The sequence below is a fragment of the Leucopleurus acutus genome, assembly GCF_964270905.1.
Source record: "Leucopleurus acutus genome assembly, chromosome: 2".
Lineage (NCBI taxonomy): Eukaryota > Metazoa > Chordata > Mammalia > Artiodactyla > Delphinidae > Leucopleurus > Leucopleurus acutus.
In genome coordinates this window covers 147250476-147265003 of record NC_139143.1, presented here as the reverse complement: position 1 = coordinate 147265003, position 14528 = coordinate 147250476, and positions in this window count along the sequence as shown.

Here is a 14528-nt window from a genome sequence, read left to right as displayed (position 1 = left end):
GCTAACTCCTACTCATCCTTTGGATCTCAGTTTAAAGCTCATTTACTCCTTGGAGGCACTGGTTACCAGTGGTTACGGGTTTGGAGGATGTTCTCAATGTCTATTTTCCCGACAGGACAGGGAGGGCAGGGCTGTTTCTGCCCAATTCACACTGGCCTCCCTGTGCCTGGGACAGAATCTGGTGCTTGGTCACTATTTGTAATTAATTGATCCCTTCTCCATTTGTTGCTGCTTCTCTTCTTCTTCCTCCTTCTTGTCTTTTTCTCTTCCCATCTTCTCTGTCTAAAATGCAAACCCGATGACGTCAGCATCTGTTAAGATTGCCTGACTTTCCCATCTTCTTGGATAAAGGTTTGATTTACAGGACTCACCGGGACGGCTCCTTGCCCTCTTCCCAACCCTGTCCCCACAAGCACCTTCTTTCACTCCACGCATGCCCGCCCACACCCAAATGCTCTTTCCCATCTTCAGGCTTCTTCACAGACTGCTCACTCTGCCTGGACTATCTTCCCTGACTGTTACCTCCAGTTTTTTTAGTTCACAGCTCAAGGGTCCCTTCTCTTGGAAATTTGCACTTAACCTTCTGGACTGACCAGTTGCCTCTTCCCTCTCCCACAGTCCCTTGGGCCTCCCTTCCTCATGGTTCTGGTCCTGCTGGGTTGGACTTGTCTCTTTACTTGTATTCCTCACTACAGGGGGAAGGGCCTTAAAGGACCATGCCTCCATTTGGAATCCCTGGTACCTTGTATATGTTGCCTTGTACACAGTAGGTACTCAGCAGAAGTTTACTTAATACGGAGTTTTGTTAATGATAGTTAACCAGGTCACGTCCAGCTTTGTACTGAGATAACATATCACTTACTACCTGAACAGACATAACAGTTACTCCACCCTTGCCAATGACTCTCCACTTTTGGGGTATCGTGTGTTTAGGGGAGATGGCTCTATCCTCAGTCCCAGGAGGATGAATCCTGGTTGGTTTAAGTCATCCATTGTGGTCTCAAACTGTCAGTAATTGGTTTGGATATGGACCCATGAACCAATCATATGGTCCCTAGGACTTGAGAGGAAACTCACTGTGGGGCTTCTGGGAAAGAACTTTATTGCTGATAAGAGAGGTGCACAAGAAAAGATGTCCCCTTTTTTAGAATGTCCTTGAGTGATCCCTGCTGCAGCCATCTTGTGACCATGAGGCAAGAAACCAACATGCTGAGGTCACAAATCACAAGGCTGACCAGCACTGAGCCTTTGACGACGTCTTCCTGCCCCCGAATTAACCAAATGTAGAATTTCCCCTCGTTCCTGGACTTCTGGCCTCGTGGGTTAGTAAACCTTTATTGTTTAAGCTATTTAAAATCAAGTCTTCTGTTACTTTTAGCTGAAAGCATTTAAACTGGTTTACTGCCCGTGTGTTCTTGGGCAGGTGACTTATTCTTGCTCAACTTGAGTTTCTTTATCTGTAGAAAGAGATGCCAGTCTTCCTGCCCATCTTTTCATCGGTGATCTTGTAAAAGAAGTGAATTTACTTGGAAAGAGGGCAGAGCTGCACGAATGGAAGAAGGGTTTGGCGTCGGCCCCCGCCAGGGGGCTGGATGGGATAAAAACACTGCCGATGGCTTGCTCTTCCTCCTTTGTTTTGTGACCAGGTGGTAGGTTTAAACATCGAAAAGTATAGAATGATCTTCCACAAAGCAGGAGGCTGGGTTTCACTCAGCTGCTTTCTCACCAAGCTGCAAAATCCAGAAGCAAACAGGAAAGTTAAGCTCTGCCCTGTGTCGTAATGTCTTTACTATATTGCCCTGGTCACATACATTATTTTTTATTCACCTGAATTGAACTTTTAAAGGAATGAAAAAAACTGTAGAATAACATAAGGTGAGAATTTCCCATCCACTTCTTCCTCCCACCTGCTAACTCACACTGTCCACAGCACTCCCCAAACCAACCACTATTGCTCACTTGTTTTTCTGCCTTAGAGGTGTTTTATATACGTACAAGCACAGAGTACACAAAATAGAGTATTATTCCCCCACTTTTTTTTAACTTAATCAGTTTATCACTGTTCTGCACTTTCACTCAGAAGTATATCTTGAGATTTTTCCTTAACAGCACGTAGCAAACTTAATTATTCTTTTCCTTTTGTAGTATCACAATATTTCATCGTAGGGTGTATCAATTTATTTACTCCGTTCCTCATTGGTGGTCCTTTAGATGTTTCTAATATTCATTATTACAAACACTGTTGAAATGAATAACTCCATGATTAGTCTGGTTTAACCATAGGAAAAATTTTTAGGAGCAGAATTGCCGGGACAGAGGATATATGCATTTATAGCACTCTGAAAGGTAGCCCACTTGAATCTTAAGTACTGAATCCGGGCCAAAGGAAAAAGACTTGAAATTCCCTTTTTTTATCCATGCCCGTACCTGTTCCAAATATCATTCTGGGCCAATCTGACTACCTTTCTTTGCTCTGCAAACGTTTACTGTAGACATGGGATGGCTATTCTGGTGGAGTGGCTCTTTCCTGAATGAATGAGCCTAGTTAAGAGCCTGGAGATGATTTAGCAGATGAGGACTTGAAGCCCAGAGAGGTAGAGTCATTTCTCCAGGGCTCTACAGCACAGCTGGAGCCAGGACCTCGGGCTGCTCGAGCCCAAGTCCAGGACTCTTTCCTTTGTGCAGGCTGTCTTTTTCCATTGCAGGGCTCTTTGGAAACCTCCACAGGGAGCTGCCACATAGTTAAGTTCACATCTTCAATAGTGTTCTTCACAGACCCCTTGTGTATTCTTCAGTCCTGTCACATGGAACCACTCACCGCTTGTTCGTTCGTGTGTTCATTCATTCATTCGTGGTTCACAGAAAGGAAATAAACCTCAGAGTGCCCTGCAGACGTGGAGGGGCTGGCTGTGTGCCGGGTGGTTGCCCTGCTCTGAACTGGCCCAGCGTCACCAGGAGTTGGGAGGCCAGTCCTGCCTGCTCCATGTCAAGAGAATAAAATCAGGCTGGACACCCAGGGGAAGGAGCCAGAATGGGGAGGGAACTTAAAAACAGGTCTCGTAAAGGCGTGATGGGGGGAAGTGGAAGTGATTGTCTTCAAGAAGGGTTTTGGAGAGTCAAAGGTCTGTGTTCAGGCTGAGGCTTCCCTGAGCAGAGGGGCTGGGCGTTCCGTGCTGCCCCTGAGCGGAGAGGAAGACAGATGCCTGGACTGATGACAGGCAGGAGGAAGGGCGGGAGCTGACATTGCCTGGGCTGGGCGGCCTTGAGGGGTGAGCAAGTCGTTCTTGACGAAGACCCTTCAGTGGCCTCCCACGACTTTTAGGATAAAGACCACACTTCATGCTGTGGCCTAGGAGAGCCAGCGTGGTCTGGCTTCCTGCCCCCGCCCCCCTCCCCCTTATTTTACCGTCTCCCCTGCTACTGGGCCTCCCTTCTTCGACCACACCACATCTTTACCTGTTTCAATGCCCTAGCACGTGCTGCTCCCTTTAGAATGGGGCCGGTGACAAGTCCTTCCTCGATGGTATTGCATGACATGATAACAACAATGATAATAATAGTAGCAGACACATTGAGACCACTCACCACATCCCACATATGCTAAGCATTTGACATCTATGTTAACTCATTTAATGTGCACAGAAGCCCTGTGAGGCAGGTGGTGCTCTTATCCCCATTTTACAGGTGGGAAGCTCTCAGACTGGGCTGCTCAGGAAGCCGACTCCGAGATGGGCAAGTGCGTGCCGGCTGCTTACAAGGGAGTGCTCTTGGGACCAGCACCGTGGAAGGAGGGGAGGAAGCGGGATGGCCCAGGGGAGAAGTTGAATTGTGACCGGTCTCAGCCAAGACCTCAGCTGACCCCGTGGGATGCTCTAGCTTGGATGGTCCTTCAGTTGGTCCAAGTTGTGGGGAGGGGACTGGGATTTGAACCACTTTGTTGATCGCACACTGGACGTGAGCGTTATCTTGGGTGATGTAGTTTTCTTCAGCCAAAGCCATCCGCAAAGGAGGCTGCTAGCTGTGGGCTGTCCGAGGCAGCACTCCCAGACACTGGGGGCATTAAGTTCTTCATTCCTTTAAGGGCACCTGGGGGCGCTGCATCCACCAGGCACACGAGCCCCAGAGTTTTCAGGGGGATTGGAACTCATGCTATGCTGCCTCCCAGGGAATCCTTGTGTTTCAAATAGTGCCTGACAATTAGTGCTCAATAATTGTCAGCTGCTCTTATTATTATTGTTATTTTACAGGTGAGAAAACTAGATATTGGTGAGGTTAAGTCGTGTTACCAGAGTCACACAGCTTTTAGGGAGTAGAGGTGGGGTTTTAACTCCATTTCATTAACTAGAGAATTAATTGATATAAGCTTCATTAGAGCAGGGACTTGGTCATCACTGTTGTCACCAGGGCCTAACATGCCTGGCACGTAGTAGGTGCTCAGTAAAAACCTGTGGAATTAATTAGTTACTTAGCTAAAATACTTACGGAGCTTTGAGTCTGATTTCCCAGGCCTCTGCTCCCTCCACCGGCTCCCTCCACTGGCAGCCCCTTAGAGAGTATCTGGTCTAAGCACCCTCATCTCACAGGTGAGGAACCAAGACTCAGAAGGGGCTTGCCCAAGGTCCCAGAGCCTCTTGGTGGCTGGTCAGGACCCTTACCTAGGTTTCTGTGGCCAGCGGGTCATTCTGCCCATCAGTGTGTACGCCAATCACCTGCAGATTCTGACTCAGCAGGTCCAGTGGGTCTGAGGTCCTGCATTTCTAATGAGCTCCCAGATGGAGTGAGGTTGCTGGCCTAAGACCACCCTTGGAGGAGCAAGGCCACTGGGGACCACAGACGTTTGAGAGCAGGAGGCCCCTGAGAGCCACAGCGGGTTGGTGCCGAGATTTGGTGTCGAAAGCCTGGGGCCTGTTCCTCTTCCTGCCACATGTAATGCAGGTGCTGTCAGCAGGTGGCAGGAACACCTAGTTGTGGGATCAGAAATGCACTCAGGCACCCGGCTGTTTCTGACAAGCCTCCCTCTACATCAGTCACCTGCCGGAACTGGGGGGGGACGGCTCTGTGTGTGTGTGTGTGGGCTGCTCGGGGGTGCTGCTTCCCCTCTCTGAGCCTCAGTTTCCTCACTTGTGAAATGGCAGGATTGCTTGCTAACTCACAGGTCATTGCTGTGAGGCTTGAATGACATAAACGCATGTCAGGTCCTCAGCTGGCAGGTAGCAAGTACTTGAGTGTTTGCTTTTCTTATTTTCATTTTTATGGGAGTCCAGTGTTTCAGGGAATTTCTTGGTGATGAGGGAGGGAGGATTGGAGGGTTACTCAGCTTCCTACACGCAGGGTCGGCAGGAGGGATACGGAATCCTCAGTCTGAGCATCATCCTGGCCTCCGTCCTTTCTCTTACCCCCCACATCAAATCAATCACTCAGTCACCAATTTCCCTTCTTCCTAACTTCTGAGTATCTTCCAGGTCTGCTCACATCTCTTCGTCTCCAAGGCCTAAATAAGTGGACTGGGCTGGTGATTGATCAGTAATTTACTTAACTTTCCCAAGCTCCCTGCAAGACTTGCAAGAAAGAGGTCTTATTATACCCACTTAACAGATGGAAAAATCTAGGCTCACGGTGGTCAGGTGGTTTCTCTAGCTGGTCAGTGTCAAAGTCAGGATGAAACCCAGGTCTTCTGGATAATGGATACTGTGCTTTAGCCTCTACGCATTGGCCCTAGTATTCTCAGCTGTAAAATGAGGGATTTAGCTAAGCGATTTTTACATTTGTATCCATCTATCACTCGATCTTGCCTATGCCAGATGCCTTCTTTTGTTCAGTCATTGGGCCCCGTCCCTTGCCTCCCAGCTCCATGTTCCGACGCCTGCAGCATCCTTGGTCAGGGGCAAGGTCGGGCTGCCTGCCCAGGGTCCCCTTAGTCAAGCACATCTTTGTATCAAAAGTGACACAGATTCATCCTGATGTCCTGAATCTCCTCTGGAGGAATTGTAGATGACGAAGCTTTCACCATGGAATACTGCTGAGCTCCTTGAGATCGTTTCCACACCTTCCCCCTCCCATCTCCATTGTCATGGGTCCAATCTGCCGTCATCTTTTGGGTTTCATCATAAGCTTCTTGAATTGGCATCTTCACTTTTCCAATCTCTGCTCCATACTACAGCTAGACTATGTTTTATAAACACAAATCAGATTGTTATTCCCCTGCATAAAACCCAGTAAAGGCTCTCTTTTATCCTGGGAATGAAGTCCAGAATCCTCACCTTGACCTCTGAGGGCCTTTGTGATGTGCTCCTTTCCTGCTCCTGCTTCTCCAGACTCTTCACGTCCACTCTTGTCGCTGCAGCCGTATTGCACGTTTCTCTGTTTCCATACCACGTCTCTGCCCGAAGGCTCCCTCCTGACTCTTCATCCTGCGAGTCTCCTCAGGGACGTCTCTGACCCCACACGGCTGGGCTTGATCCTCTGCTGTGTCCCTCCCTGGAGGCCTGTGCTTCTTACAATCAGTACATTGATCAGGTACAGCTTGGTGAGATACAAGCGTGAGACAGTTTTATTTCCCTGTAATCATTGCCTTCAGATGTGTTTGATGGAATGTCCCTTTATAGAGATCTGAGCATTTTCTGGACAGTTAGTCCTTCAAAACTCTAATCTCACTTCCAATTTAGAATTTGTTTTCGTCCTGGTCCAGGCCAGGCTTTGACCTGAAGGACCTGGATCAGGAAGGAGATGTGTCTGCCTCTTCTCCCGTCCTACACTCCTCACTTTTCTGCTTCTGGATCTTTCAGGGTTATGGATGCCATAGCGTGGGAAAGGGCAGCAGCACCCATTAAGTGCAGGGCGTGATATTTTAAATGAATGAATGAAGGGCATGGGCTTAGGAATTCATCCCAGCTTTGGTTTAGCTTTAGGCAGGATTAGTCCTTACTCAGGACCGTGGGCAAATCAATTTCTTTCTTTAAGCCTCAGTTTCTTTGTCTCTAACATGGGGTTAATAATCTCTACTTGGCAGTTCAGGGTGAAGAGAAAACATAAAATGAGATAACTATAAACAACTGAGTGCATCACGGAGTGCATAATTGCTGCTTCATAAATGTTAATTCCTCTTCCTTATCTGTGAATGGGGGTGGGAAGGAGGTGATAATGCAAGTCCCATAGGGCTGGGCTCACGGCTGCCTGTGATAACATGCGAATGGGGGCTTAACAATAATCATTTCATTTCCTTAGGATTCCCATGTGATCCTTTCTAATGCCTCTGACTTTACAAGGTGACCTCAAAGTCTCTAAAAGACATAGACCAAAAGGACTTTTGAGCCCCACTGTGCTAGGCTCTGTACTGGGCGTGGGAGGCACACACACTGGATAGACTCCAGCCCTGACCTTAGGGCGCTCAGAGGCTCACTAAGGACAGAGACATCCCAGTTCAAATTTTAGGTAGAAGAGTAATGTGTACTATTCTAGGATAGGAAAGAGACATGGGAGCAATTTTTCTCTTGTCTGAATGTGATGCCAAAGATAGGCTTTTAGAACTTGAAGGAAGCTTCGTAGGACTCAGGCTACACCTATATTGCATGACTGGGAAAGTAAAGGTCCAGAGAGGAGAAGCAAGTGTCTGAGGTCACATCGCTGTTTGTTGGTAGGGACAGGAGCACAGCGCACAGCTCAGAGCTTCCGCTTCTTTGGCTAATTCCTACTCCTCCTTCCCATTAAATGAGAAGAGCATTTCCTTAGAAGGCTTTCACCATGGAATGGCCTTAGAAGAGCATTTCCTCTTCGCTCCCTCTACCCCCTGCACCCACCCTCCGCCACACACACACGGGTGAGGCCTCGCATGATCTCCCCTGCGCTTCAGGCTTCCCGTTTGGCGACACTCATTACGTCTATCATCAATCACTATTTAATGGCCTTTTCTCCTTTGGATTGCAAGCCCCGTGAAGGCAGGAGCCCCTTCCCTCTTGTTCACTGCTCTGTCTCCAGTACAGAAGGGGCTCAGTAAATAATTGTGGAAGGACAAAATGTTGTGTGCCCCTGACTCCTGTCCTCTGAGTACATCTGAGCCTTTCGGGAAGTGAGGACCAAGGGCATAGGAAGTGATGCCATTCAGAGTCCCCTCTGCCAGGCACGGGACGGGGTGACTGTCTCAGATGACCTCACTGGATCTTCTAGCACCCGAGTGCCTGGTGGGGCCCCAGAAGGAGACAGAGTCAGGAAACAGGTTTAGATTTAACTTTAGTTTTTCTTAGAAGCCAGGAAGCGGTGTCATGAATGGACAATGGGAGAGATGATACTTAGAGGTACCCAGAACCTTCCCAGGGAAGCTAGTCATTCAAAGTCCAGTAGGCCTCATGTCACCAAAACCGGTGTGTGTGTGGGGGTGTGGCTGGTCGTTGACGGCACGGGCTCAAGCAACATCTCCTGGGTTCCGTCTGCTCGTTGGTCTGCTGAGACCTTCACTGAACCGGTCAAGGGGGCAGTGACCATCACTAGTGGCCTCTAACTGTTCCCTGCTGGGCATTCATTTACTGTCCAGTATACCCAACCCTACTGGAAGCTGGACTGTGACTTATTGCTTTCTTCTTAGCTCTGTGATCTTGGGTAAGTACTTTAAGCTCTCTGGACTTCAGATACGTCATCTATAAAATGGGGATAAAAGAGTACTCAGATAACAGGCATTCTGTGAAGATTAAATGTGTCAAAACCAGCAAAGTGCTCAGATAATGATATAAATAATTAACGTTTAGTGAGTACAATGTGCCGGGCCCTGTTCTCTTTCCATGACATCAAGAACAGTGTCTGGTCTTGGGTGGGTAAGGGTATTAGTTTGCTAGGGCTGCTGTAAGCAAACACCACCTCTGCTGTCGTAGTGTAAAAACAGCCGAGGACAACACATAGACAAATGGGTGTGGCTGCGTTCCAATAAAACTTTATTTACAAAAATGGGCCAGATTGCTGACCCCTGACCCTCCGAACCTCAGTTTCCTCATCCACAAGTGGAGATAATAATCCTTTCCTCTCTGGGTTTTTGTAGGAGTAAATACGTCAGTTAACAGCCCTTAGGTAAGTTATATTGAGCCCTTCATTTGTGCCAGCCCTGTGATACTGTTTTCTTATTCTCATTATTATTCTGCTGTAGCATTATAAGGGACACATCCTGGATCAGAGAGCCCTGGATTAGGAATCGGGAGAGTTGAGGGTATGACTGTGTTTCTCACTATTCATGTGGTCGGGGTGAGTGATTTCCCTTCTCTGAACTTAGTGCCTCCGTCTATAAGACGGGGAACACGACGCCTGGCTCAAAGGCTAGACAAGAGATGCGAACCTGCAAGGCCCACTCTCAACTGCCTGTGACCACAGGGAAGGGAAAGGAAGTCGCCCAATCTGCTGATGTTGGGTGAGCGTGGGAAGGCTTTTCCTCAGGCTGCCGATTAAAAGGCCTCCTGTCGCCTGCTTTTATCTGACGCCTTGAACCCTCTTCCTGACCCCCTTCCCTACTGTGGCTCCCACCAGTGTGTGACTGCCGTGGAACCCAGATTAGAGAGGAACCGTGCTCAGGAAGTGCTTGAACCGGCCACAGTGGAAACATTTCTCAGGGTTGGCCAAACTGGAAGGCGTCCAGGGCCATGAGGAAGAGTTTGCTTTTGGGTGCCTGGGCGGGGATTGGGTGGGGGAAGAGGGGACAAGGTGAAGGTTCTGTGCAGCAATGCTTCTCGCAGCACTGGCTCTGAGGCAGAAGGTCGAGCTGGTTGGCTCTAAAGCAAACGTTCTTTCTAGAGCCACAATCTCCCACTGCCTTGCAGAACTTAGAAATCGGATGAGATTGTTTCTGACCCGATCCTTCCTTCCGTGTGTGTGTGTACGTGTGTGCGCACACAGAGGTGTGGAGGCTACGGAGGGGCTTCCTCTCTCCTGGGGCTGGGAGGGCTTTGGGGGGTGCAGGTCAGGGCTTGACAAGAGGGCGTGAAGGGTGCAGCTAATATACTTGCTGTCTTTGTAGCGCTTTTATGCACCAGGCACTGTGCTGGGTGGCTTGTATGCATTCTTTTTCTTAATAATGAGACAGGCATTGCGCTGCACAGTTTAAAGATGAGGATACTGAGTCTCAGGGTGGCTAAGTTCCTTCCCAAGGCCATGTAGCTAGGAATGAGCGAAGGACGACACAGCCCCGTGTGCCTGGATGTGAGACTGCATTGAGATGTTCCCTGGACGGGAAAGCTTGTGCCATGCTCCCAACAGCTCAGCTCCCCTGCTTTGGCTTAGGTTCCTGGAGTCCCCTTTTCCCAGCCAGATGGTGGGAGATAGAAAGAGCAATAATTATCTTTTGTCTCAGGTGTTTCTATGCCCCTGCCAACCCCCCAGTCAGGGGGTCTCCATCCCACTGGAACTCTGCACAGGAATGACCCCACGGGTCTGGCTTTGGGTCCAGCATCTCTCTTACACACTCCCTTCCACTTGCCCTGTTTCAATGGTGATAGAGCAGCTCCTGTTTAGCGAGCTGCTGCTACGTGCCAGACAGTGGGCTTAGTGATTTTCATTTCTTGTTTAATCCTCACCACCCCTGTGAAGTACAATTTGATATCTCCATGTAATAGATGAGAGCACTCCGATGTAGAGAGTTTAAATAACGAACCACGTGGCCAGGAGACTGCAGAGCTGGGTGGTACTTCTAGGTTTGTCCAAGCTCACAGTCTGTTCTCTGAACTGCTCTGCTTTCCTGGCCCCGTCATCACAGGGTGTGACACTTTTCCAGGTACAGGGCTGAGTCCTCACTAGAATGCTAGCAGGGTCCCAGGTGTGGGTAGACACTGGGTCTGGAGTCACAGAAAACTGGTTTGAACCACAGTGTTGGCATTTCCTAGCTCTGTGGCCTTGGTACTTCATTTTTCTAAAGCTTAGTTTTCTCACTGTTAAAAGAGAGATAACCATGCCCTGTATAATTATATGATTATGGCCACATGATTCATGGTGCGATCAAAATGCCCAGCACGTGTGTGATTAATGTTTGATGCATGGATGAATTCAAACTGAGCCTTCCTGTGAGCCTGGCTCTGCTGATGTCCTGGGCGTCTCCCTCTCACCTGTCATCCTACGTTGGAGAGCAGCGATTTCTACTTCCGTGTTCTTACCCTGGCAAGAGCTGCTGTATGGCGAACCTGCCTGGCACAGGAGGGGGTAGCAAGAGACCAAAATAGTCTTCCCCCACAAAAAAGCCAACCCTATTAGTTTTCACATGACACTCTCACGCTTCCCTCTTCCTTTTCCTCTCCTTGCCTGAAATAAACCTCACACATCAAAGTCATTCAGCATCCCATAAAAGGACACAGGCCTCCTCTTGATACCAATTCAAGAAGTGAGTCCCCTCCCCCTCCACTCTTCCCCCAGCCTTGATAATTCCCTTGACCATTAGGACTAAAACATCAGATAGCTAGAAACCCATGCTCCCAGCCTGGCCTGAGTTTTCTTGCTCCCTGCCCCCTCTCTCCAACTCCATCCTGGCTCCAAGGCACAGAATGTGGGCTGAGGAGATACCCTCAGTTAGAGACCTAAGGCTGAATAGGAAAGGTAAGCTGGGAAGAGCACAGTGAGGGGGCAACTGGGCTTGAATCTTAATCCTTCACTTTCTGAGCACATAGCCTTGGGGTCATCACCAAATCTCTCTGTGCCCATCTCTTTGTTTGTTACTGGGGATAGTGTTTCCTAATTTGCAGATGGGGGTTTAATGACACATTGTCTGTAAATTATCCAGTCCCTTGTGCGCACTTAACCACGACTGCTATCATCAGACACCTGTAGTCACAGATGGAGCTAGTTGAGCCCAGGGGTACCTTAGAGCATGCCCCGGCCAGCTGAGCTCCTGGCCACGGCCTCCCAGGGTGTCCTCGTGGGGAATGGGAGCTGCTGAGGAGGACGTTATTCACAGATCTCTGGAGTCAGAGGTAAGGAGGGGGCGTAAGGGTGTGGGAGGGAGAAGTTGATGAAACCACACTGCTACTTCTTTTTCCTAGTCCAGACCATGGGTTAGGTCCCAGTCTTCTGAATAGGGTCCAGGGTAGAGGCTTAAGGTGTGGTTTTCACAAAGGCCTATGTGAGGTTTGGTTCCCAGTAGGGTTGCTTTGGGGCCCAGGTGGCAAAGTGAGATACAGGTTTGGGGAGACTGCACCCCCTTCCCAGTGATGCATGGAACGTGGGTTGATTCACGGTCTGTCCTGAGGACTGAAGGGTGCAGTTCTGGGAGCCCTGGGAAGGAAGAGCTGTTCTCACTGGTAGGAATGGTGGCAGGGAGGAACCCTCCCCTAGAAGCTTCCAAACCGCAGGTACCCTTGAGGGTAGCCCAGAGCCCAGAGTTTCTGAGACGGCTCAGAAAACCCCAGGGGCGACTTTGAGGTAGGCCAGGTTCCTTCATCAGCAGGTGAGGGCCCTGAGCCGGTAGCATCTGAATTGTTAATGGGACCTCCTTTTTCCCCCACAGCCTGCTGAGGGTCCCAGGGGATGTAATAGTATCAATCTTGATTCCAGAAATTCTTCAGTGGGCTGAGCTGCTGGGAGGAGCTCCGGCTGGACCCTGCCCGCAGGCAGGCTGGGGAGGGAGCAGCGGGGCAAGGCCATGGAGAGTACCTCCAGGCCTTCTGGGAGGCTGAGCGAGAGCTCTGGGCTCCTGCTGGTGGGCTCAGATTCAGGGAAGGTGCTGGTCTAGAGGCAAAGACTGGGCAGTGTTACAGGGGCCTGTCAGACTGTGGAATGGTCCCTAATATTTGGTGAGAAGCATTACAGCATGGCTGGTAGCACGACAGCCTAATGGTTAAGTGCAGGAACGGAGCCTACTAGGGTTCCAATCGCAGCTCTACCACATCCCAGCTCCGTAACCCTAGGCAAACTGCTTAGCCTGATGGGGCGCTTAGAGCCATGCTGCCAGGCAGAGTGTAAGTGTTGGTTTTATTGCCTCTCGGTTACCTTATGTGGAGATGGTTATACATTCAAGGTATAGTCTGATCCTCCAGCTGGCCCTTCAGTAGCTCTGCCTGTGAGAGGATGGAAGCAAAAGAGCCTTCAGAAACAGGCTCCAGATAACAAAATCTGGTCTTCCAAAAGTCTCCTAGTAAACAAAACCACAATAAACATTAAAAATATTTCTAACTGGGTTTCCCTAGTGGCGCAGTGGTTGAGAGTCCGCCTGCCGATGCAGGGGACACGGGTTCATGCCCCGGTCTGGGAGGATCCCACATGCTGTGGAGCGGCTGGGCCTGTGAGCCATGGCCGCTGAGCCTGCGTGTCTGGAGCCTGTGCTCGGCCACGGGAGAGGCCACAACAGTGAGAGGCCCGCGTACCGCAAAAAAAAAAAAAAAAAATTTCTAACTGAGAAAGGAATATGCATATGCATATTCTAGACATTCCAACAGTGTAAAAAGGTAGAGTGAAACCACGTTTCCACGTGACCCCAGAGCCTTCTCTAGTCCTTCTCCTTAGGAGGATGGTTTCCTAAAATGGTTGTGCAAATACAGTGTGTGTGTGTGTGTGTGTGTGTGTGTACAGTATACGTAACGTACTATTATGCACTCCAAATAAATTCTATTTTGCTAATATTTACTGAGTTCTTATGGTTCCCCAAGACAATGCTAGTACCTTCCCATGTGTTACCTCATTTAGTCCTGTAATGACCTGGTGTGGTCGTAACGCAGATATGGTATTGTTAATTTGACCATTCTGTGGATGAGGAAAAGGGGTCTTGGTGAGCACATTTGCCCACAGCCACAGAACTGAAGGCTGGATGAGCCGGGGGTCAATCAGGTGGGACTGACGCAAAGGGGATGCGGGTCCTAGTACTTCATGCTGCCTCTTCACTGCCTGTCTGGAAAATGCTTTCTGTGAATTTCTTAATTTGACTTCAGAAGGTCTAAAACAGGCACTCAATGCTAGAGTTTATTCTGCTGGGGCAGAGTTTATTCAGTGGGGCCTCATTTGTGTGCCCACTGTCCATTTATTAATTGTCACCTGAAGAAGTTGTCCTGGTCCCCATGAAACGTGGCTGGGGCTTGCTCTTAGGGCCAACTGACCTAAGCTTAGATTGTGTGTGTGCATGCATGTATGTGTGCATGTGTATGTATGTATGTGTCCCTATATGTGTGCGTGCATGTGTGTGTGTGTGACATTTGACTCAGAGAGATCTGAGAAGCAGTGACAGTGCAGGTTTGCCATTGGTAAAGACCAAAGGGGACAGTGGAATAAACCTTTGACCCCTCACCCCTTTCTGGTTTCGTTATTTTTTACAAAGAATAAAAGTAAGGCCTGACCCAGAGAAGGGAGTCACCCTGATTTGGGGAAAGTTTTAAACAGAATAATAATATTTACTTTGCTCTGTCGTTGTGAGGACTGGAGATAATAGTACATGTTTGTGCTTTTCCAGCCGGGTAGTCATAACTCTGATTCCACAGTCATACATATCAGGGCCTCGAGAAGGCACAGGATGGCTATGATGCTCTAAACCAGGGGTCCCCAACCCCTGGGCCATGGACCGGTACTGGTCCGTGGCCTGTTGG